Source organism: Pantherophis guttatus, chromosome 7, assembly GCF_059756535.1.
Source record: "Pantherophis guttatus breed Tessera chromosome 7, ASM5975653v1, whole genome shotgun sequence".
Taxonomy (NCBI): domain Eukaryota; kingdom Metazoa; phylum Chordata; class Lepidosauria; order Squamata; family Colubridae; genus Pantherophis; species Pantherophis guttatus.
Window position 1 is genome coordinate 29,255,521 of NC_142069.1, and position 16,243 is coordinate 29,271,763.

General features: G+C 40.5%; 1 protein-coding gene across 2 annotated transcripts in view; it reads right to left on the minus strand.

Annotated features, from left to right (window-relative positions):
* Positions 1-16,243, minus strand: part of ELFN2 (extracellular leucine rich repeat and fibronectin type III domain containing 2) — a 174,963-nt gene that overhangs the window by 103,831 nt on the left and 54,889 nt on the right. For both annotated transcript variants that reach the window (XM_034403037.3, XM_034403038.3), the window contains exon 2: positions 7,610-7,788. The gene's annotated coding sequence lies outside the window, so the exon portion shown is untranslated. The remainder of the gene's footprint in view (positions 1-7,609; positions 7,789-16,243) is intronic.

The window sequence follows — 16,243 nt, forward strand, 5'->3', positions numbered from 1 at the left end:
ATTGAAGCAAGCATTTAATTCTCTTGAAAGTCTTGCAATTGTTGACTGTACTTTTACCACCCCAGGAAGCCAGATGGGCCCTGCTCAAGGCCTCAACAAAGCCAGATGTGGAAGGCAAGACTCAGAGAAACCTGCCAAACACTGAAGCAAATAGAGCAGGTCATAATGCATCAGAAGCAGAGACTGGCAAATACACGACTGAAAGGTGCTTGTAATCTCTCCAGAAGTTCTACTTGGTCAGGAGAGCAAAATAAGGAAAAGTTTTATACCAAAAGGACCTTCTAAGACCAGTGGAGAGGAATTATCTAGAATTTCTTCTACATTCTATAAACTTAATAAGTGAAATAAAAGAAACAACTGAGTAAGGGGAAGATAGTTATAAACATAGGAAGCAGCGGGAAGGATGATTCAAGCATATTGATTAGTTACAAGAAGGCAAAATATATGCGTGAATATGAAGTTGGCCCAAGCTGCAACTCCTAATTATAGAAGAAGATGTGTCACTGATGAGCAGTTCCTAGACATTAAGGAAGGACAAAAAACTAAATTTTGTTTTGCATCATTTCCCAATTTTAAAGCATTATATTAGTTTTGCACATTATTTATGACTATGGTTAATATTGCTATTGTTAATAATATTAATGCTATTAATTGTTAATTAATGTTGATGTTAATGAGATCCTAAGTTCTTGGGAAGACCTCAGTGCATTTGAAGGCCAATGCCAGTTAAAGAATTAGCAGCAGTGACTTCATATTAATAATGTTAACACAATTGTTAATATTATTATTATGGCTGTGGCATTCATGGTTGCCAAATTACAACCTAGAGAATTACACTCTTATTTCCTGTCCTAACAGCCATTAACTCCCCAAGTTTCATCCATCCTCTTACTTTGCCAGTTTAAATGAGCAGAATTCCCAATTTGGAAGAGTCAAATGAGTTGTGAAATTAATGACTTCATTTGGTATCCGAAAACTCTAGGCATGGGCTTGGGCTCAATGATCTCCAAGATCCCTTCCATGCTTTACATTACATTCTTTTAAAATAATTTCATCCAATATCATAGCAAGTAAGCTGAACAACCTGGATCTTCTCTTTTCCATCTTCTGTCAGTGGAATATATGCCTGTAGATGTGTCTTCTTAGGGACACTGTTGCCTCTATGTTTTATGGCATGTGTAATCCAAAGCCAATGTGATCACTGACAGCAGCTTTTCAAATGTATGTCAAAATCCATCCAGGTTGACTTGAGTACAAAAGCTCTGATGACTATGCAAGCTGATATTTCACAGACTCCCTAAAAGCTGAAGTTGCCACAGGCTAAATTGGTCTTGAGAGCAAGCTTTTACCTGGCATCTAAAGGGATCTGCTGATGGCGTCATTGGCCACAGCATTTAACCCGAGTTATTCAAAATAGATGACAATTGGAAAGGTCAACAGCATGGAAGTGGAGTTTACCGCTGAGAAGTAAGCCCAGCATGAACAGTCTGCAGGAGAACTCAGTTGTGTTCTGCTATTATCTGCCAAATTGTTATTATTTATACCATCAGTGTGCTTGGTGAGTTGTCAAAAAAAAAAAAAAAACAAGGAAAAAAAGGAGGTAACTGCTTGAAGCAGCTGAAATTCAAGCTTCAATGTTTGGGAGACAGGAGATAGAATAAGAAGACAGGAAACAAGAATGGCAGCCAAGAATATGTATGTCTTTAGGCTTAGGAATTCACCTCAAACCTGAGATCCTTTTTGTACCATGAAGGGGAAAAGTTCAAAGAATGCAAAATAGTAATCCCAGCCTGAGCATAACCATAATAATAATTAAGCAGCCACACTGCATTCTGCCAGCACTATGTTTATAGTTTTGCTTCAAAATAAGCAATTCCTGTGACTTTCCTGGAGAGAGAGAACACGATCTAGAAAGTAGAGTAAGTGTCCTTCTCTCAGGACAACCTAACTCTACTCGTGCATTATATCTTACTAAAATATAGGGTCACACAGAATGAAAATGGGGTTGTATCTTAACCAGGGGTGGGCTTCAAAAATTTCAGCAACGGGTTCTCTGCCCGGTTGCTCGGTGGGCGTGGCTGTGGTGGGCATGGCCTAGTCAGCCTCCTGCACCATGGCGGGGGTGCTGTTTTCACCTTCCCCAGGCTCCTGAGGCTTTCCTTGAGCCTCTTGGAGGGCAAAAACGGACTCCCCGGGGCTCCAGAGGCCCTCCGGAGCTTCCGGGAGGCTCAGTTTTCTCCCTCTCCGAGCCTCCACGTGGGCCCTGCACTTACCTCGCATCCAAAATGAGCCATGTGGAGACTCCTGGGAGGGGAGGGGTGGAGTAGGAGGGATGGGGTGGGCAGGGCCAGCCAGAGGTGGGATTTGGAGGTTCTCCAAACTGGCCATAATGTTAGCTACGGGTTCTCCCGAACCCGGGCGAACCCGTAGCAGCCCATCCCTGATCTTAATCTTCCCAAGTTTACTAGAGTGATCTGTAGGAGACTTATTTTTTTAACTTATGTATATCTGGCATGTGAACACAATCCAAGCATTCTGCATGCTTGGGAACCCTGATCAGGCAGGCTTCTCAGGCATGTGATTTCTACTTTTTTTCTAAGAAAACACAAATAGAAGTCTACTGAAGATGTTTTTCAATATGTCTTGGCCAGAGACTTCAGCAACAGGGACATGCATGAAGGATACTGGTCCTGGATACACAAAATTCTTACAGCTATTCCTGAATTTTTTTTCTCTCTAACAAATGTCTGAAAGGAGGTAAGAACAGAACAATCTACTCTACTGCTATCACCCAATCAAGCCTTGAAATATTCAGTATGCCTTTATTTATTGATTTTAAAGTTCTACAGCCACACTCTAAGCATTAGTCACAGTGCATGCACAAGACAAAAACTTGGGAGTAATTATTATTTTGCAAACATTGAATGGAGGGTCCTTAAGGATAGCAGCACATTTTCATTCTCCAACAGTTTAAAAGTGTGAGCAAGAATATTTTGAAGGGGACAGAGTCAAGGGTTACAAGTTCTATTTTATATATTTTACCTGAATGCCCTTCCCTATCTTGATTTTTTTTTTAAAGTTATTGGGTGGGTGAAATGTAGAACTTCAATCTGCTAGGTAAGAGGCAGATGAACTTGCTGCTCAGCAACCATCCTCTGCCAATTCTGGCAATGTATTTATTAATTGATAGCAAGCTAGTAATTTTATAAGCTTATTTATAAAAGTTCCTAAACGAACTGCCTATTTTACTCCAATGTGCCTCAAATACTGGGAATTCAGCATAAATGCAGAGACATTCAGATGAATTATAAGACATAGTTTTACAAACTTTGGAGAGGTGGGAGAATGTTCCATTATTGCTGTTGATTAATACAGCTTTTCTCATCTGATGGTCCATCAGAATGGAACTGAAGCTGAAGTGAATACACTTTTTGTTTTCTTTCTCTATCAATCTCTTTCTCCTCATCCAGGTCAGAGACAAATTGCTTCTGTCTCTACTGCTGAGAATGGCATAGATGGAACTGCTTCAGCTGGAAAATGTTCTTCCTATAAATATCCTACAATTCCATCAGAATCACACAAATGTTGACTAAGTGACTTGAGCCAAAACTGGACCATGTGATCATTAAGTCACACAATTGGGTTGTAAGATCCTGCACAAGACTGCAGAGCAAAAGATGAGGTAAAACTTACAAAGCTACTAGAGTTAGGTAGACCTATGGAGTGATTCATTATAAAGCAGCAGCATCTGATTTTAATGGCATACATAAATCATAATTATTTCTAAAGATCTTAATGTTTCACTGCACTAGCTAACCCCAAAAATTTGAAGCATCGTGTAAAATGTAGATTTGCATTGAAAAATCAGGAATTGATTCAAAGATATCATTCATCTCTAGGAAAACTTGAGGATATTAAATTTACATTAACAGTAATTCTAAACACATTTTATATTTATGTCACTGAGCTGCGATTCCTCTGGGGGATCCACTCCCCAGAGATCCAAATGGATCCAACCCTGCTATTCCATTAAATGAGCCTTGAAAATCTGGTTCTCTGTTAGATCAGGTTATGGATCTACCTGGTATAGGTTATGGATGGATCCATAACCTGATGGATCCTGATAGGTTCCAAATGGAGCTTGAGCCATTTCCTGAGACTCTGGCTCACGACTCGATGGAAGACCTGGTGGCCGCCTGGGATAGGGCGGCCGCTGGTGCTTTAGATCGGGTCGTGCCTTTGCGGCTTCTGACCCAGTGCCGAACCTGCCCAGCTCCTTGGTTCTCCGAGGAGCTGAGGGAGATGAAGCGCCAGAAAAGACGCCTAGAGAGTAGTTGGAGGACTAGTCGTTCCGAATTCGACCGAACACTTGTGAGGTCTTATATCAAGACCTATTTAGTGGCGATAAAAGCGGCGAAGTGTAACTACTTTTCCGCTCTTATCGCATCGGCAGATAACCGCCCAGCTGCCCTGTTTAGGGTGACCCGCTCCCTTCTCCATCTGGGAGCGCGGGAAGACCCCTTGCAAGAGCAAGCTGAGGATTTTGCGTGTTATCTGCATAATAAAATTGCTCAAATTCGGGAAGGCCTGGACTCTGACTGGGTGGGTTCGGGCGGGATGTCTGAGGCAGGTCTTGAGAATGTTATCTGGGATGAGTTTGACCCTGTGACTCCCGAGGACATGGACAGGTTGCTGGGGAGGTTGAACGCAACCACATGTTTACTGGACCCGTGTCCCTCCTGGCTGGTGCTGGCTACCTGGGAGGTTACACGAGGCTGGCTCCAGAGGATTATTAATGCTTCTTTGAGTGAGGGTTTCCTATCCTCTGCCTTGAAAGAGGCAGTGGTGAGGCCCCTCCTCAGGAAGCCCTCTCTGGACCCAGCTGCTTTGGCAAACTACCGTCCAGTCTCCAACCTTCCCTTTGTGGCGAAGGTTGTTGAGAGTGTGGTTGCGCAACAGCTCCCGCAGTACCTGGATGAAACTGTCTATCTAGATCCATTCCAGTCCGGCTTCAGGCCTGGGTACAGCACGGAAACGGCATTGGTCGCATTGGCTGATGATCTCTGGAGGGTTCGGGACAGGGGGTGCTCCTCTGTCCTGGTCCTATTAGATCTCTAAGCGGCTTTTGATACCATCGACCATGGTATCATGCTGCGTCGGCTGGAGGGGTTGGGAGTGGGAGGCACCGTGTTACAGTGGTTCTCCTCCTATCTCTCCGACCGGTTGCAGTCCGTGTTGGCAGGGGGGCAGAGGTCAACCTCAAGGCACCTGGTTTGTGGGATGCTGCAAGGGTCGGTCCTCTCGCCTCTCCTGTTCAACATTTATGTGAAGCCGCTGGGTGAGATCATCCATGGTTTTGGGGTGCAGTGCCATCTGTACGCTGACGACACTCAGCTGTACATCTCCACTCCAGACCACCCCAGTGATGCCCTTGAAGTGATGTCCCGGTGCCTAGACGCCATGTGGGTCTGGATGGGGAGGAACAGGCTCCGACTCAACCCCTCCAAGACCGAGTGGCTGTGGTTGCCGGTGTCCCGATATAGCCAGCTGGTGCCATCGCTGGCTATTGGGGGCGAGTCATTGGCCTGCACAGAGAGGGCCTGTAACTTGGGCGTCCTCCTGGATGCACGGCTGTCTTTAGAAGAGCATATGATGGCCGTGGCCAGGGGGGCTTTTTATCAGATTCGCCTGATATCGTCAGTTGCACCCATTTCTGGATCGGGATGCCTTATGCACGGTCACTCATGCCCTCGTTACTTCCCACCTGGACTACTGTAATGCTCTCTACATGGGGCTCCCCTTGAGGAGCACCCAGAGGCTCCAACTGGTCCAGAATGCAGCCACACGGGTAATTATGGGGGCGACATGGCGCTCCCATGTAACACATCTCCTGCGCAAGCTGCACTGGCTTCCGGTGGTCTTCCGGGTGCACTTGAAGATTTTGATTCTCACCTTTAAAGCGCTCCATGGCTTAGGGCCTGGATATCTATGAGACCACCTTCTGCCACCGATAACCTCCCACCGGCCAATACACTCCCACAGAGAGGGTCTCTTTAGGGTGCCGTCGGTCAAGCAATGTCGACTGGCGACCCCCAGGGGGAGAGCCTTCTCTGTGGGGGCACCTGCCCCCTGGAATGAGCTACCCCCAGGGATACGATCCCGGACCTCCGTACTTTCCGCCGGGTTCTGAAGACTTTCTTGTTTCAGCGAGCCGGGCTGATTTAAAATTTTTATTGATTAATTTTTATGGGTAAGGGGTTTTAAAATTGGAAAGCCAAATTGGATTTAATTATTTTTAAATAATTTTAATTTTTATACTGCATGTATTTTAACCCTGGCTGTTCACCGCCCTGAGTCCTTTGGGAGAAGGGCGGTATAAAAATTTAATTAATTAATTAATTAATTAATTAATTAATTAATAATATTTAGTATGTTTCTGGTAGGTTTGTTCTTCCTGGCAACAGCTATCTTTTATTTATTTATTTTATTAAACTATGTAGCAGGCTTTATTTATTTATTTATTTATTTATTTATTTTTAATCTACTTGCCAACTGGAGTAAATATGAGTTGGGCAACCTTATAAATTCAAAGTATAAATCTTTATAAACTTTGCTTCCAGTGCCAACAAATAGTGTGACAAACTAATGTGTCAACAAGATCAACAATGATACCGCAGTGCCGAGGAGCCTCGGTGGGCCTCGGATAGCTGGGCCGCCCGGCCCGGTGCAGAGAGCCGTCCGTCACGGGAGCGGAGCGCGGCCGGAAGGGGGCCGCCTCTCACCCGCGGCGAAGCGCACGTTCGCGGGGAACCCGGTGCTAAATCATTCGTAGACGACCTGATTCTGGGTCGGGGTTTCGTGCGTAGCAGAGCAGCTCCCTCACTGCGATCTACTGAAAGTCAGCCCTCGACACAAGCTTTTGTAAGATTAAAAAAAACAAAAAAACAAGATCAACAACAAAGCACTGCTATGGCAACGATCTCAGTTTATATTTCTAAGTATCACCTAACAAAACTGAATCTCATATTAACTTGGATGGTAAAGCATATCCAGATAGCTGGGTCTTGAGATCTCCAGCTTTGTCTTTTAAAGGTGATTCTCAAGCACATATTCAACTTTTGATCATTTATACCTCCAGATACACGAATGGGACATCACTCATGAACTGCCAAGGCCTGCACCTAATAAAAGGTATTTTAAGTGGCCTGCTATCCTTCTCCAAATGCACTGCAGACTTACACAGCATAATGAACATTTGTCACTTCTTTACTTATCAAACACAAACAAAATGCTGCTTGATTGAGAAAGTCAGAAGGGGTGTGCTCTTCAGAAGGGCTGAAGTGTAGGGCATAGAAGGCCAGATGTAGACAAGAAGAAAGGGAGAGAAAAGATAGATCTCTGGATTGCATGTAGACTGTATGTCCTCTCCCTTGTATATCACAGTTCCATGCAAAAACTGCTAAGGTAGACTGGCAAGCAACCCCTGGACTAAGCACCCTTTCAGCAGACAATATGTAAAGAGTAAGATCCCTCTCCAATGTGTCTTTTATGGAAAGCAAACAGAAAAAGGGAAGGAGAGGGAAAATCCAAAAAGAGAAGCTTCTCTTACCTCAAATGCTGTGCTTTGAACATCAAATTGTGAAAAGGCTATGCCAGATAAATCCGTGTTCCTTCTGAGCTTTGGAAGAGAAGGATATTTAATCACATTTAGGTACGATCTGTGACTCGTTGATCTGGCTCTTTGATGGATCGGTGCTCCAATGGATTCATTGCTGAGCTCTTCGTCTCCTGCAAGGGAAAGAGAGGAAAGGGGGAAGAAAAAGCCTGAGAGTTGGAGGATATATTCACTTCTTTCTTAGGTTTCCAATGGCAACAGGATATGCCACAAATGAATAGTGAGTGCATTTGAATGCATGTATGTGTGTGAGAGAGAAGCAGAGGGGGGGGGGGGCGAGAGAATGAGAGAGGGGCACACAGCTGCTGAATCCACAGGCAGTGTAACCTAACAGGGTATCATGGAAAGAGACAAGGAATGCAAGAAACAGAAAGACCTATGGAAGCCAAAGAGATGAAGCTTACAAAGAGTACACAGTACAGTACATTTTGAAAAATTGTACTGTACTGTACTTGCATTCCCTCTAAGTAGGAGGGCAGCTAGTTAATCTCTATTCTTTATTATTATATTCAGCCACGATGAATTATTCCCAGCCACTTCCACAGCTGTGGAAGCAGTGCTTAAAATCGTCCAGTTAGCTTCACATCAGATAGCAGGCCAATCTGCAAAGTGAGCCAAAATATCTATTTGGCAGATTTTATTTTGTTAAAATCAAGAACTACAGCATTGTATGGTTCTTTTCCGTCATTATTCCTGGTGCTTAACTGAGCCTTGACTGAGTCTTTCCTTTTGGTCAGTATCAAATCGAGGATAGTAGATCTTTCTGTGCTTTCCTTCATCCTCTGAAGGAAAAAGTTGTCAGCAAAAAAAAAAATCAAGAATTTCCTAGAAAGATCGTATTGTGAGAGTTTGTCTCCTAACATATGGTAGGTTAATTAAACCCTCCAACACCATTACTACACAATTCTTTGAAAGAGAAAAGGGTTGCTTTTGGAAAGATCATCCACATCTTCTCCTTAGCTGTGGAAGCAATCATAGACTGTTTTATTGGTTTTTCAACTTATTTTAACATAGATGGCTTCTATATAAATGTTGCCAAGCTCTTTCACTTGAAAGTCTATGCAGCTATAATTACTAACAGAAGGAAATATATGTAGATCATGGTTACATATATGCACTGATGATGATATCTAGTTGGGTAATGAAACATCTGCAAGTAAACCACCAAGCTCAGAGAAAACCAAAGAATCCAGAGGTATGTTTACTGCTAATGCAAAGTAAAACGCCACATCCCTTTCTATTGCATCTATTTCTTTTGAACAAATTACATTTTTCAATTGCTTTATCTGACTGACAGGGTTCATCCTATACTATTATATTAAAATCTCCATTATTGTAGGAAGATTTGTTTTATTTCCCACATTGTAAGTGTTATATGATAGATCACAAAAACTGTGAACTTTCTGAACTAGTGTTTTTCCTTTTTTATATTTATTAGGTTTATTATCTTTTCGTTCATGAGTTCAAGATGGCATATACAATACTCCCTTCTCCTATTTTCCTCTCCAAGACAAACATATAAGGTAGGTTGGGCTAAGAGAGAGAGTGAATTGTCCAAAGTTACCTCATGAGCTTTTATGACTTAGAATGGATCATTGTGCCAGGGTCTCCCAGAGTGTCTTCATTTTTTTATAGAGGAGATTAACATATCCTATTACATCAACCTACCTTCCTTCCTTCCTTCCTTCCTCCCTTCCCTTTCTTTCTCTTTCTTTCTCGTTTGTTCATTCACTCATACATCCATTCATTATTAGCAACTGCAACCAAACAACTCTTGACAGATTAATCATTCAATACATTAAAGTGTCGACAATATAATATTAATAATACAAAAATAAAAGTGTAAAACTAGACAACAAAATCCAGTAAAAATAATTGTTGCAAGGTCTTTATGTTCCAGTTAAGGCTACAACAGCTGCACTAGTTAAAGCTCGAGGAAACCTGTCCCCCAGTTATGAGTCCAGGAGGACCCCAAGTCAGGACCTTACTGTTTCTGGAACAATGTCTCACCTCATTTCCGCCCCCCATAAAAAAAACCCTACTGGAGATAAAAGCCGTGATGGACATACAATAACTCCTTTCTGTTTGGATTCATCTTTAGCTTGTTTACAATGCCCAAGCAATGAAATCTTATCTCAGAGTTTTCATTCTCAACCTCAAAGAGTCCATTTTAAAGTTCTCCTGATCAAATTCACTATGCTTCAGCCAGATATACTGTATGTTTGCCAATTCTGTTGAACATGAAATACATTATATGCCCAGTATTTATTCTGAAAATTAACAGAGTTCTCCATCTTAAATTCGTAACTCTGGATAGTAAACAGTCCAAACAAAAACAATGTAAAAGCTCATAACCAATTAAAATAATCTAATACAAGGGAAACAAATAGCCAAGATATTACCTACCAATTCCATAAAAATAAACACATATATATTGAGCCACCCTAACATTCTGATTCTCCCCTTAAGAACAGAACCAAGTTTTAACAGTCTTTCAGAAGGCCAAGAAAGTGGTGGGGCCCATCTGACTTTCAGGGGAGTGGACCTGTTCTGAAGTGCAAACACTGTAACAGAGGAGACACATCACAATTCTGCAAGATGGCACTGTTTGAAAAAAATGGACCCCGAAAGGGGACCTACCAAATTCAATGCAGAAACAATTCTATAAGTACCTGGGCCCCATGCGCTACAGACTTCCAATGCAGCTCATATAGCAAGGGTTTTGCATAGGTGAACATTACAACTAGGTAACTCTTTGATTTAAAAATTAGCTTTTATTTTAAGAAGATTTTACATAAATTTTAATAAATAAATAAAAGAAAAAGAAGGAAATGGAAATATAAGAGAGCAAAAAATGTGAAAGATAACAAAAAAGAAGAAAAAAAAGGATATCTAAAGAAGTGACTTCCACCCTTCTTTGCAGCAATTACAAGCATAGTAATTACTATCTCCACCCTGTCAAATTACATATTATGGTTCCCTTCTTCCTATAAACAGACCTTGTAAATCAATAAATTCCCAAATCTCCAGTTGATTTTTAATATTTTTCAATTAAAAATCCATACAGGGTCTTTTATAAAAGCAATTATAGTTCCTTTCTTAACCAAACAAGTCAATTTAACCATTTCTGCAAACTCAGCCATATTCATGATCCATTTCTCCATTATAGATCTTTCTGTTTTCCTCCATCTTGGCAACTCTGATCATCTAGGTAATTCAGACCATGGCCCCAAAAACCAAATCTGCACTATCTGCACAATTAATAACAAACTTGCAGCATTCTCTCCCTTTCCAATCCTCTTTCATGGATTGGAAGGATGCAGGAGAACATTAATGTTCTCACTAGTTTTTTTAATCTTCCCAGTGACATGGTCATATCTAGTCTTTGCAGTATCTCTGTCCCCAAATAGCATAACAGAAGGAACAATTGATCATCAGAATTGCTCTGTCATACCCCTGATCTGTGCCCCTGACATACAGCACACTTTATGAGCGACAGGTCCAGAAAGCAAATCTTTGTTTCAATGTCTCATAATAGTGTATCACAGATCCCACAATTTTTATCTTTGTCTTCTTGTAAGGCCCTCTGCCTTTTATATAGCAACCATCTATCTCCTGTTCCATTTATCTTTTTGTCCTCCTGAAGGGCTGTTTCATTAGCAAAGGTCAAAAAACTGTTTCTAAGTTCCAGCAGCCAGAATATCTTTCATAGTACTTGCTTCTGATTGTGGCTCTCATCTTCTCAGCTTGCTCCCTTGTTTAATTCTCTTCCTTAAGAGAACTACTTCTTGTCATTTCCTTTTATTGTGCCTCCTTCTCTTCATCTGATAAATATTCAACTTCTTTCACCTGAAGTGTGGTCATTTGCTACTCCAATCTTCTGAATTTTCCTTCAAGAGCCACTACTTGCTGAAAATATATGTCAAATTGCTCTCCGCCAGGAATATAAACATACCACATGAATTACAATTCACAGGTCTAGATGCTGCCTGTTCATCTTTACTTGTGTTTCTCAAGGTATCAACAAAGGGGATGCTATGTTGTGATAAAAGTTTATGAGAAGCACTCCTTCAAAGTTACTTTATACGTAGTCCTAATTCTGAAATGAAACAACCCTATTGTTTCAATCTGCATCACTTTAGAAGCTTGAATGAATGGAAGAGGCTTTCAGTTAACTACTCGAAATGCTAGTGGAAACTTCTGAGTGTAAGCTATTTGTGCAGAGAAGCTTCTTCTTCTCATCTTCAGGGCAGATGAAATACCATGTCAAGTCAACTTGTATTGCTTTTTCTCCTGGACAAAACATCTTACCTCTGCCCGCAAAATGCACTGGCTTGCTTTGGAGTAATAAGGTAAAGGTAAAGGTTCCCCTCGCACATATGTGCTACTTGTTCCCAACTCTAGGGGGTGGTGCTTATCTCCATTTCAAAGCTGAAGAGCCAGCGCTGTCCGAAGACATCTCCGTGGTCATGTGGCCAGCATGACTAAATGCCAAAGGTGCACCGAACGCTGTTACCTTCCCACCAAAGGTGGTCCCTATTTTCCTACTTGCATTTTTTATGTGCTTTCGAACTGCTAGGTTGGCAGAAGCTGGGACAAGTAACGGGAGTTCACCCCATTATTCGGCATTAGGGATTCGAACTGCTGAACTGCCGACCTTTCGATTGACAAGCTCAGCGTCTTAGCCACTGAGCCACCACATCCCTTTGGAGTAATACTAGCTCTTTAATTAACTAATTCCCTTCTAAAGACTTCTCAGAGCTTTACAATGTTTTGTAATCCTGAAAAAAAAAAGGCTGAACAAATAAAATAGAACAACACATTGTACAAAGGAAATTGAGTGAAGCACAGAGCAACAATGCATAGAACCTACACATTAAAAATCAAAAGTTCTAAGTTCACCCAAGCATGATAACTATAAAAACAGAGCAAATCAGATCCTGGTGCTACCTGGTTTGTCCTTGCAACTGGGATTGCATTCCCGATTTGGCTCAAGATTTGCACGGTCTCAATAGTATGATAAAAGCCATGAGGCCAAAAATGCTGTTGGAAGGTAAGTAAAACTGGCGCCCTTCCTTTGTTCCCTAAAAGGAGACTGGCAGGCAGGCCTAGAAAGGCTTGTAATATAAGAGCTCTTCCTTCAATTACAGTGCCTTTGCTAAGCAAAGTGCTGAAAACTTTTTAAAATATTTTATTAAAATATTAATATTAAAAGGGAAGCAAAAATGACCATCCCAAGTAGGCATCACCCAAGGATGAGCTTACATCCTCTCAGCCTCCTCATTTACATGGCTGATTTGGGGATCTTAGCAAGGCAATGGCAGATCTAACAGAAATTTATTTGCATCACGATGACTCACAAGAGCGTTTGAGAGTTGTAAAGCAAATATCAACATTTATTGGCAATATCCTTTGCTTATGCCTGGAGGATAAGTCATTAACCAAACTAGAAAATGAACTCCTATTACATAATAGTATTTTTAATGTGCAGTATGTTTTGTATTTCGTTAATAATTGCCATTTTAATTTCGTATTGGTTTACAATCTTGTCATGTCTTCTTTACAGGATGAGCTACTTAAACAATTATTAGAAATTGGGGCAGTACAGGAAATTGATCAGGGTGATTAAGTATTAGACTCATCAATTTTTAGTCGGAGTAAAAAGATCTACTGATGTGTTTGGTTGAAAATATTTCTTGATTTCCTGTCTTTCTCTATAGCATGTTATCTTATTGTGACAATCCTGATCATGCTAGCAATTACTGGAGGAATGGGACAACTTCATTGGCTATGTTCCCCACTCAAATAACAAAGTAAATAGCAACTTTGCACGTATTTTGTTGAGTATAATCTGCAGCTGAAAAAATATGGGTTTCTACAAGCTTTCTACTCATCATTGTTGGTGGATTACATTAGTGTTTTCCATCTTCTGTTGACACTTTAAAAATGAAGAGATTTTCTAAGGAAAAGAGCCAAAGAAGTATCGTAATCACTAAACATGGTATATGCTTATTTGTATCTTCCTATTTCAGCCAAAGGGAAGAATAAGCTATATCTCATTAATTTCTCCATTACTTCCCCATAAATGATTTATAGTATCTTCATAATATTAATTAATCAATCATTGATGAAGAACAGAATCAAAAGTGTGAAAAGTATTTATTCCCCTTTAGTTTGTACTGATAAGACCACACTCAGAGTACTGTGTACTGTTCTGAGCACTCCATTTCCAAAAGGATTTTGACAATTGAGATACAGGGACTTAGGGCTGAAGGAACTTGGGTTGTTCATGTCGAAGCGTAAATCAGCTTCGATACTCCCCTGGGGTAATTGCACTTAATTAGAGACGGATGGATCTTGTTTTCCATGCTGTATACTTTAAAGAAAGAAAACCCAAAATATATTCTAAAAAACATTTTATTATACAGAAATAAAACAAATTTACTAACTACATTGTTACTGGCAGTTTTATCACACCGACGGACAAAGGAAAAAGATCAGGAAGTTTCTTCCTTAAACTTGGACATGCGCAGTAACTCAGAAATCAGGGACGTGATAAAAGTTCTCTGGCAGGCTACCGTAAATCTTAGGATGGAAGCTCGACTGACAAATACATAATGCAGTGACAACCCCTTCTTTGTCTGTTGAGTGGACATCAGTTAAGGCACTCAGGTAAGGCACATCCTCTTACACAGATACTCGTGCTGAGTTGCTGGAAGTGGTTTGTTGAGCATATCAGCAATCTGATCATGTGTAGGCACATACTGCAATTTAACAAAACCTTGTTTCACTAATTGTTTTATATTTTTATAACGGATGTCAATGTGTCTGGACCTAGAACCCGTGAAACGTGATTCAGAAATATAAACCACAGATTCATTGTCTTCCATCATGGTGATCAGTCGGATCGGGTATGTCCAGATATCTGTGACCAAAGCATCAAACCATGTTACAGAATTACATGCATCTGAAACACAAGCATATTCAGCCTCAGTAGACGAACAAGAAACAAAAATTTGTTTAAGTATGAAGAAAATTTCCTGGCAGTAAAAAATTGCAAATTTGGAATAGTCTTGTCTATATAAGTTTTGGGTTCACTATCTCTGGAGATTTTTAACAGGTGGGGCAGTTATTTTTCAAGAATGGTAGAATTAGGTTTTTTACACATTGAAAAAGATTGGACTAATTGAACCTTGAAGTTTCTTCGAATTCCATAATACTTATGATTCTAGGATGTGGTATAAATCATATCATTATTTTTTGGTTGGCACAGTGATAGTTGGAGGACTTTAGAACACACTATCCGTTGCTGGACATGGAAATGGCTTATACCTGTGTAAAAATAAATTTCTATTCTTTTCAAAATGTTCTGATGCTGAAAATGAAAGAAATTGACTAATCTTGAGTCACCAGAATAATCTATGTGCAAATTGAAATATCCTACCATTCTCACCAAATTAAATCAGCCAGGGAAGAGGAGGGGAGGAAAAACCTTTCTCCCCTCCCTTCTTTTTCCCTCTTACTATTCAACACCTCATTAATGAGTGTCCAACTACTGAATTCGCTAAATTCCCCAAAGAAAGTTTTTTTTTAAAAAAAATGGCCCACTTGATCCAGCTAGTTAGGAAAGAACAAGATTTTGTGCACAGTTGAGCAACAGTTCTCTTTTGATTTGCTTTTTTTTTTAATCCCAGAGGAAGCTCATCACATCCAGAGGAGATTTAGAAAATCGCAATAAACCAGGCCTTTCTTTCTCTCTCTCCCCTTTTCTTCATTGAAATGAAGCTTCGAACACATACAAATGAATATAGACAAAGCAGGTAACTCCTTTTCTAACTGATCCAGGAACTAAGAAATGCCTTTTCAATATGTCCTTTTCTTAATTTTCCCCCCTCCACAAAGTAACTCTGTCCAGTGTTTGATCCAATGGTAATAAGCCACAACATTAAAATGACATGTATATCATTACACAAATGGCCTGATTAAATAATGACGTCTGATGAAAGGATCACATTATCTGCAGGGTGATATCACAATTCACAGGTTATCATTTACCCCTCAACACAAGTGAACTGATCCCAATGGAATCAGAGGTATGGAAGGCCCTTGTTCTGTACACTAACATACAAAACTCTTTACTTGAAATAGCCTGAAGGCTATTTAATGAACTATTTACCATCCACCTACTTACCTAGAGATATCAGTGCAAACACTGAACATGGAAGCAGAAAATCAGAAGCTGACTATTTTTCAATCTCTTTGGAAAATGTTGTACACAAAGAATAATCATCAGCAATTCATTACTGTTGAAATGGTGACAGCAGCCAGATCAACATTGCACTGAGACTAAAAGGGATTAATTTGTATTCATGAGTAGGGAGGGAAAAAGAAAGTTATCCTGGTGCTATTCTTTAATAAACATGTCTATTCCAACATGATAGAAGTTTCTCCTTCATAGTTCTGTATGGTCCCAATTTCATTAAGGATGCAGATGGAAATAATTTCTGGTACACAGCCTATGTAATGATTCTGGATCAAACAAATTTTCAACAGAAAAGATAACATAGC